The sequence below is a fragment of the Lutjanus erythropterus genome, chromosome 8 (genome assembly GCF_056507025.1).
Source record: "Lutjanus erythropterus isolate fLutEry1 chromosome 8, fLutEry1.hap2, whole genome shotgun sequence".
In the NCBI taxonomy this organism is placed as follows: Eukaryota; Metazoa; Chordata; class Actinopteri; order Lutjaniformes; family Lutjanidae; genus Lutjanus; species Lutjanus erythropterus.
Window position 1 is genome coordinate 19,954,193 of NC_139324.1, and position 8,790 is coordinate 19,962,982.

Below are 8,790 nucleotides of genomic sequence, written 5' to 3' on the forward strand. Positions count from 1 at the left end.
TTGTTTTGCGTCAGTGAAAACACATCGCAAAGGAGAGGATGTCATTTCAAATCTTTGAGAGGTTTCATTATAGAACTTGATGAAATCATTTCAGTGTGCGCATCACAGGGTTCATACATCTTTTCAAAAGTCAAATTCAAGCACTTTTTTCAAGGTGCATTTTCAATCTTTTCCAGTACCTCAACAGCTGTAAATTCTGTTTTTCTATACAGTACAGATACTCAAAATGATTATGTCACTTCTGCATCACATTAAATAAGATATTATGCTATTAATAACCAAAGGTATACTTCACGATAGCATTCTACAGAGGGGTGACAAATGAAAGGAAAACAAACAAGTTTTATGCTTCAAAATGTGTCACTTGTCTGTAAGCAGACTTAGCATCCAGCCTATATACAACCTATCTGAGCAAATATCTAATATCTAAACAAGACCAACATAAGGCTAACTATTCACTCAGGATGTGATTACAATTTCAAACAGTTTCAAGCACTTTATCCACAATCCTAGCAATTTTCAAACCTTGAAAACAACACATTAAAACTCAAATTCACTGTCAAGGATTTCCAGCACCCTTACGAACTGTAGTGCTAGTACTTTTTTGAAACATTTACAGTTATCATGGTAAAATCTCATCTTTTTAATATATTTAATTTTTATTCTTTTATTGGTACTTATTTATATTGACATTGCATGATGTTGTCATATTCCATTCCTTTATTATTTATATTGACTTGACAACATCATGTTAAGTCTCTGCCCTCTTTATTTTAATTTATTCTTAGCGTCACATTTTTCTAGTTTTATTCTTCTTATCTCTTTTCACTGTGTTGTATCGTTTTTCTTGTTTTAGTGTCTTTGCTTATGTCTTGATTTACTTTTTTTGATTTACAATCTTAGTTTGCTCGTTTGGCCCTCTGTTGTTATTTTGCTGTCTTGGTATCCTACGCTTGTGCTCTTTTGCTTTGTCTGTCGAAGCACTTTGTAAACTCTGTTTTTAAAGCCGCTATATAAATAAAGTAAAATAAATACAATAACCATGATAATTTTTGGTTACTATAATCATCAAATGAAATTTTCATACAGTTTAATCTCTAATACACAAAAGTAATCCTCCAAAAGCCTAGCTTCAGTTTACTCTGAAGTTCTGTCATATCCTGCTAACAGAGACCCTCAGAGCAGTCAATATGAACAAGTAGTCAGAGAATGCTGCCTGCTCAAATCCATCTCAAGTCCCACTACAGTCAACAGCAACATCTCAAATTCATGCAGAGGGCAGAAATTAACATACAGCCTCAGGTGTGTAGGGTGTGGCCAGGGTAGCTGTGACAGATTGTGGTATGAAAACCTTGGTTTCATTCATTGTAATAGTTTTAACACACTGTGTAGGGTATTGAGAGGGGATACCTATTAACTGTTACCCCACCGAATGGCATGCTGGGGACAGCTCACTCGCTACACTACATTCAAGAACAGATGAAGATAATGAGACCAGGGATGTTACAATGAAAAAAAGTCTTGTTAGTTAGATGTTTTGTTCACCTGAACTCAAACATTTCAAACATTAGCAGTGTAATTTTCAGAAAAGCTTCTGTTCCAAGAAATAGCCTGGTCTCAGTTGTTGTATAGCTCTTGTTTGCTATTAAAGCAGGGGTAGGCAGTTTATTTTTGACATCAAGTTCCCCAGTAATGTTTAGGCATAATAATTCATGTGGTCCAAGAGAAAGCTAGACTTCTGCTCCTCCTCTTTGCTCTGTTTTCAGGCTCTAGAAAATCTTGTCCATGACAGGAGACTTTAGCCAATCACAGGTCGGTAAGATAGTTAATTGTTTAGTTTCGTTTCAAATACTTAAGTATTTGATGACTTGGGAATGAAACTCAACAATCAACCACCTAAAAAGCACTGATTCCAAAGCGTTAATAATGTGATGGACTGGGAATGAGACTCGGCAATCAACTATCCTTCTTCAGAATCGCTCAGTGAACCTGTAAGTTGAACACTATTTTTGCCTCACATGCCAATCCCTATTTGTGTCCTGGGCTAAATAATGTAGTCCCAAATAGCTAGCTGAAAATGCTGCAAGAAGCAAGACAGAAAGCCGTGCAATCTGCCTGGTCCGAACAGATGCATTTTAAAGGGGCAATCCACTAGAATAAAATTCTGATCAGCGCCCGATGAAGTGATGCATCCTTTCTAACTAACTATGTGCTAATTTGTGAGAAGCTTAAGCATCTACCAGCCAAATGCTAGTAAAAATATGGAAATGGCTGGTAAATTTGCTTAATTCACCCATAATTACTAGCTATTTGGCCAGTGGACAAAAAACAAAACAAAACAAAACTAATTTTTTAACTAATTTTAAACCCTGCACCTCTGTAGAAGCCCAATACACCTTCAACTATTACAGTCATTAAAATAAACGGTTGGTCTACATGCTGATTCGGATTGAATACTATTTTAAATTTATTTTCAGATTGGACATGGAAAATGGTTATACGCGTTTTACGGACTGGCAATCCACAGTGACTCCTATGATGACAATCATTGAAGTGTGGGACATCATAAACTGAAGGCAACATGACTTGATGGTGTTAAGACAAAAAAAACAAAAAAAAAAACAAGGCAACATCTGTCACATGCAACACACATTATAAAGTCTGACCCATTGTAAAACCTAGCTTCAAAGGACCAAGAGTCATTATGATCTCAATTTCTCTTACTTTCTAAAAGCACATCTCCACAATGCCTGGAAACATCAATAGCTTACCAGATCAACAATAAGAATAGGATTAAAGAAGAATATCTGATGCACAGGACATAAACACGAAACACATTTAAGACAACCAAAAATCTGAGGATATAAACATACGCATTGGATGAAACAAACAGCTACAACCTATGTTTGTGAGGGACACACGATAATGAGTTTTTGTCCATATCCGATATTTTCCAATTCATTTTAGTCGATTGCCGATGCTGATATTGCACATATTTTTTCACCACATAATTGTAGAAAACATCAAATATCTCCCAGAGTGGAATTAACATCTAATTATGCCTACTCTTGATGGTGGCCCACAGGCAGATGCAGACATAAAATACAATGATTTTGAAAATGTATATTTTGCCAGGCAAAGTAAGGAAACTACTGTTTCTACTGTTTATTTGTTGTTGTTTTTTTTCCATTGGTGCCTGTTTCTCTTTGTTCTTCACAAATTTATCATTATGATTGGGATGAGAGATGGGAAATTATGTTAGTGGTGTTAAAGAATGTGATTTGGCTCCTCCTCGCATCACAGACGCAGAGCAATCGTGTCAAACAGCAACTTAGCTTTCTGTTTCAGACTATTCAAAAAACCACCACACTGCAGATATACTTGTGTTGCATGCACATAATTAAAGCATTATTTTATCGACCTGTCCTATCAGTAGAAATATTCATTTTTGGCTGATACATATACATCATTTTAAAACCCTTATAGCCAATACAGAGAAGACGCCAATATTATTGTGCATCTGTAATGTTTGGTTTATGTACTGTTTAGTGTCTTCTTAGTTTAAGGGTAGTGAAACTAGAATATTTCCTATTTTACAGGTGGCCAGTGACATCTGCTCAGGCAACAGAAATTTGAGTTGCAGCTGTCATTGCAGACAGCATATTGCATTACAGTCATTATTAAAGGCAAAATCTACTGAGTGTCTTTAGCTTGCTGAGAACGAAATGTCACATCATGCATATAGCTTAAAGCCGCCATCAGTGGAAACCACTCAGTTCCTAACTAATTACTAGTGGGATATAGGGTGGGTTACTTTAATGACGCACAATAAACATTATGATATGTTTAATCGACACTGTCAAAAAAAGTCATACACACGGTAACAACAGACACTATTTAAACAGGAGCTAAGCTAGGTACAACTGCGGCCTTTTGGACTGAACCGGCTTTGAAACGGTGGTGTTCAAAAAAAAAACATCTTATGGACTGAGAAATCGGTCATTTAGCGTTATGTATGTTACCTCAAAATGTTCCTCAAAATCAGACTGTCCAGATGCATAAAGTACACGGTGACATTACGTAACTACCATTACAAACTAGCGCAGTCAACAACCGTTAACAGCTGGTGGTTTAGTTAGTTAACGCCTGCTGCTAGCTAGCTGCGGCAACCAACGTTGGGTTAGCCTGCAAGGCGATCCGCCCAGACAGCAGAGCAGTGACGGCCTTGTCGTCCAAAGCCCGTTGCGCTGAGACACGCAGGCCTCATTATTCGGTCGGGCCTGACATTACACTCCAGCAAGCAATTGCTCTACAACGGGCGAGCTTAAGCACAGAGGGAGATTGGTTAATAACGAAAACAGTTATCGATCTAACATCACTTTCCCCGGCGTTATTGTTGACCAACCATGTTCCCGTAACGCCATTTACAATGAGCATCTGTCGTGCTAGCGAGCTAACGAGGAGCAATCTAGATAAACAGTCGGTGTTAGCTAGCTGTTAGCTTGCGTGCGAGTAAATACCCGAAGGTGCATTTAGCTAGCTAGCTAACGTTAACGTTTCTATTTTGACAAGCGGCTTGCTCATATGACTCGACAACTTACTAGTTTCACATATATAAAATCAACACTCTGCGATTAAGCTTAACGTCACCGTGCATCAATTTCAGTGTCCTGAATAAGTTAACATAGCTAGCTATCTTGGATAACGTAAAATATGTTAGTGACAGGGGAGTCGTCTATTTCCTGAAATTTAGTGAGTGAGTGTACTGACCTGTATCGTCTAACGTTAACTTATAACTTCACTAAAACAAACTGCAAATAAGATCTTGGAAGCTGAAGTGATATAAAATATATTCAGAAATGTCATTTTCCCTCACAGTAATATTAACAGGATACAAAAAATGTGTGTGGAGGATTACAAAATTTCAATAACTTGTAAACATGAGACGTTTAAAGGAAATGTTCCTTCTCAGTCTGTAGACAGTGTCGAAGACCATTTGCGGATAGCTAGTGCTAGCGGGGTAAGCTAATCAGACTACACGTACTGTTAAAACCATGAATTGCAGTTTAATCACGTTGACATTGTCAAATATGCAGTAAGCAACAGCGAACAGAGAAAAAAGCACCAGCAACTGAATATCACAAGTAACATAAATGCAGTAATGTTACCTTGCATCCACCACCAGCTGACGCTAATACTAGCAGTAGCCAGCTAACAATCAGCCAGCCAGCGTCCCGAGCTAGTTAGCTAACAACTCACCAGGAATTTGATATGACTTCCCCCTCTATTCACGGGCTACGTCCAGCCTTGAACGATGGTGTCGTCGTATATTACATAAACGTGGCCTATATCGGTGACAGTTTCGCAGGACACAAACCTGTTACTAGAAAGATCTAATTCCTACGTTTTTTCCTCTGCTTCTGGGTGTTTTTCCTGCGTCACCGGCGCGGTAACAGCCCCCTAACTCTATCTAGTCCGATTTCTGGGGCTTGTCACTTCGGTCCCAGCAGTCACTCACAACTTGAATCAGTTCAACATGGCGGAAGCGCAGTCGGACACAAATGCAGCTCAGTAAAACAGGCCAGACGACCGTGTGAACTCCGACGGTCAGCGTTGTCTATGAGCTAGTTTGCGCCGCAACCGAGAGCAGCTCGGCAAACACAACACCCGCTGAATGGAAAGGACATAAAACCCCTCTCAATTCTGATAAATGACTCCGGCTCCAGTGTGGAGATCCAAACCGTAGTTTGACTGAAACCAAACGAAAAACCTGAGCAACCTGACGCACTGGACTGTATCGCCTCCTATCGCACGGGGTGATCATAAGTTAATATATAGTGTTATCATAAAAATCTAAAACAACAGTATGCAAGCACATTCAAGTGTAGCCTACACACAAACTGACATGTCAGCACTAATCAGAGAGGCCGTGGTTAGAATAAAATATAGGTTAAGAATTAACTTAAAGGGAAAATTCAGCACTTTTTATGTGGCTGTCCTGTCAGTGTTGATTATAAAAATTGTCAACTGAAGTAACACATTTCTCAGTGCATGCTATATTGACCAAGAAAACTGAGTTCTCCTGCTGGTAGAACCATACCAGTGCCTGCATGTACCCGGATGCATTGCGGGCAAGCTTCTGCCACCCATGCCAGTGTTGTTGTGTATGATCACCATTGCCTGTAGTTCTTATTTTGTTGGTCAAAACTTAGCGTTGGGTGGAAAAAGTACTCACATCCTCATGGCTACCCAGAGCTGGGTGGAGACTAGAAATCCAGGCAGAAATAGCCTGTAGATCTTCCTGCATCCGATGACACCACTGTGACATCACAGGATGCAGGAAGAACAACATATTTTGGAGCACATTTACCATCAACACTGACTGGACATCCGAATGAAAAGTGCCAGAATCTCCCTTCAATTTAACCCCATAGTCTAAATCTGGATATGGAATAATTTTGTTAATGGCAAATAAACTCTGATTTAGCCTTGGTAAATGGCACATATATGCATGAATTAAAAAAAAAATAATGAAAAAACAATGTATAGGCTCATAAAAATAACCCCCCTTGGTGGCCTGGTAGCTCAGTTGGTAGAGTGTTTGTGCTGCATGCCTGTATTTTCTTATTTTCTCAAAAATTCACAGCAACAAACAAACAGCTTCAGCTACCCAAGTTACATCACCACAGTGGATATTATGAACATGAAAAATTATTACATTTCAAACCTGTTTCAGGGTTGAAAGAGGCATACAAAGATTGAAAAAGTGTGAACTATCCTTTAACCTGTTTGAAGGCCACAGACCCTAGAGCCCTTATTGGCTCAGGTGATATTGTACTTAAGTAGAAGTGGACATTGCTATCTTTCCTACAGGTATAATAGTCAAATTTCTAATTGCCACAGAGTATTTTAAGGGGTCTTGGGAGTCTGGGACCCCAGGGCAGTTGTCTGCAGTACCCAAGTAGTAATTCAGCTGTGGTTAAAGCTAGAGTCACATGGTTTCATCAGGTTTGTGAGGTATTGGCTAAGTTAAAATCTCACAGGTTTTTTCACTCATTAATTCAGTTGTCCATGACCTGACAAATACAAGTCCTTAGACCAGTGTGTAGGATTTCATGGAATCCAGCAGTGAGCAAACCCTTCACATCACACTTCTACTCAAAACGTGTAGGAGAAGCGATGTTGGGTGTGAAACTCATGATAAAGGCCCTATGAAGGGCCAGTGTTTGGTCTGTCCATTCTGGGCTACTGTAAAAACAAGGTGATGCAACATGGCAGCCTCAATGCACTCTGTAGATTAAAACAAAGATTCTTATTTTAAGGTGATTAATATTCTAATGAAAACATATGAATATCACATCCCATTTCTGCTTTATTCTGCCAATAAATCCCTGTAAATCTTACCCACTGGAGCTTTAATTAAGGCACCAAACTGCTAATCAATGCACAGTTATTGGCTTTGGATGAGAGTCAGCCAAGTGCCTAAAATATAAAGGATTTATTGCTCAGCTCACCATATGCACTCTAATTACTCAGTTTCTCAACAAAGAATCACCTTATTACCAAAAATACACTGGATGATCAAACAAACAGCTGTGCAGTCTAATGTAATCTGTTACAAAAAGACCTGCAATAAATACAACTTAATTTAACATGTTTGGTTTTATTTGAGATTGTGGGTAGCCTAATAATGATCTAACAGAGTTGGTTTAGGGGTAATGATTCTAAAATGAAACACCATAAACTAAAGCCTTAGACTTTACTGTAGAGCTAATTTCTATAAACAGATATCCCACTTATGAATGCAAAGGGCAAGATCTTGGTATTCTGGTTACCAGCTGCAACAGGGTATGTCTGGCTGGTACAATTTTCACCTTGTTGTCAGCCATGCAAGATGCAGCTACAAAACTTCACAGGTGTGTAGCTAAAATGAAAATGAAGGTCAATCGTGAAGATGGGTGTGATCTGAGTAAGGCCACAAATAGTAATCCAGGGTATGAATCATGGTCATAGCACCACCTACTGGCAACAGGAAATTAAAGGTCCTATACTTGTAAAAATTGCTCCTAGCAGGCTAGCAAGATCCACCTCATATACGGTCAGCAAAGTCTTAAGACTCTGATGATGTATTACTTACATTACCATTAAGTGCTGAGTGTATAGCATGGCTAGTATTGTTTTGCTGAAGACACCTACTGTAGCAGGAACTACAGTGGAAGTGGTTTTGAATATTTTGCCAGGTATTTATATGTCTGCTGTGTACAGATTTTGTCAATGTGATAGCTTTAGAACTGTGCAGATGAAGTCATGAAACTTGAGACTGGGTGTTGATAAGTGTTGAGATCAAAATGAAGGCCCACTTCAAAGATGAGTGAGACCTGACACGTAAGTACTGAGTACATGTGTAAGACTGTAACAGTGACTAACTACTGAGTACTCATGTGTTGGAATGTCAATATGCTGGGTGTCCCTGATGGTATGAGCTCATTGATGGTATCTAAGTCCATTTGTAGTCCAAGTAGTTTTGACAAATCATGTTTGAGTGGGCTTGGGTTGCATGTAGGTAAATAGTATGTTTGGAAAGCAAAAGAGGCTAAATGCATTTGCTGAAATGCAATCTTGGAACCCATCAACAATTGTGTGATGACAGTTTAGCTTTTTATTAAGTTTTCAAAATTTCTGTACATTCATATGCAGACATTGTTTAAAGAAATTAGCCGCAATGTTGTCTAATTATTGGCTAATCGGACTGTAAACAATGACAAGTGCACTTGACCTGGATATGCATCA

General features: G+C 38.8%; 1 protein-coding gene across 9 annotated transcripts in view; it reads right to left on the reverse strand.

The window, feature by feature from the left end:
• usp9 (ubiquitin specific peptidase 9) overlaps nucleotides 1–5,705 on the reverse strand; it is a 51,776-nt gene extending 46,071 nt beyond the window's left edge. For 2 of the 9 annotated variants that reach the window (XM_084724840.1, XM_084724839.1), the window contains exon 1: nucleotides 5,260–5,705. The gene's annotated coding sequence lies outside the window, so the exon portion shown is untranslated. Of the gene's footprint in view, nucleotides 1–5,168 lie in introns of all 9 variants that reach the window. The other 7 variants (XM_084724843.1, XM_084724836.1, XM_084724844.1 and 4 more) reach the window with 5 other exon arrangements.
• Nucleotides 5,706–8,790: the final 3,085 nt, after the last annotated feature.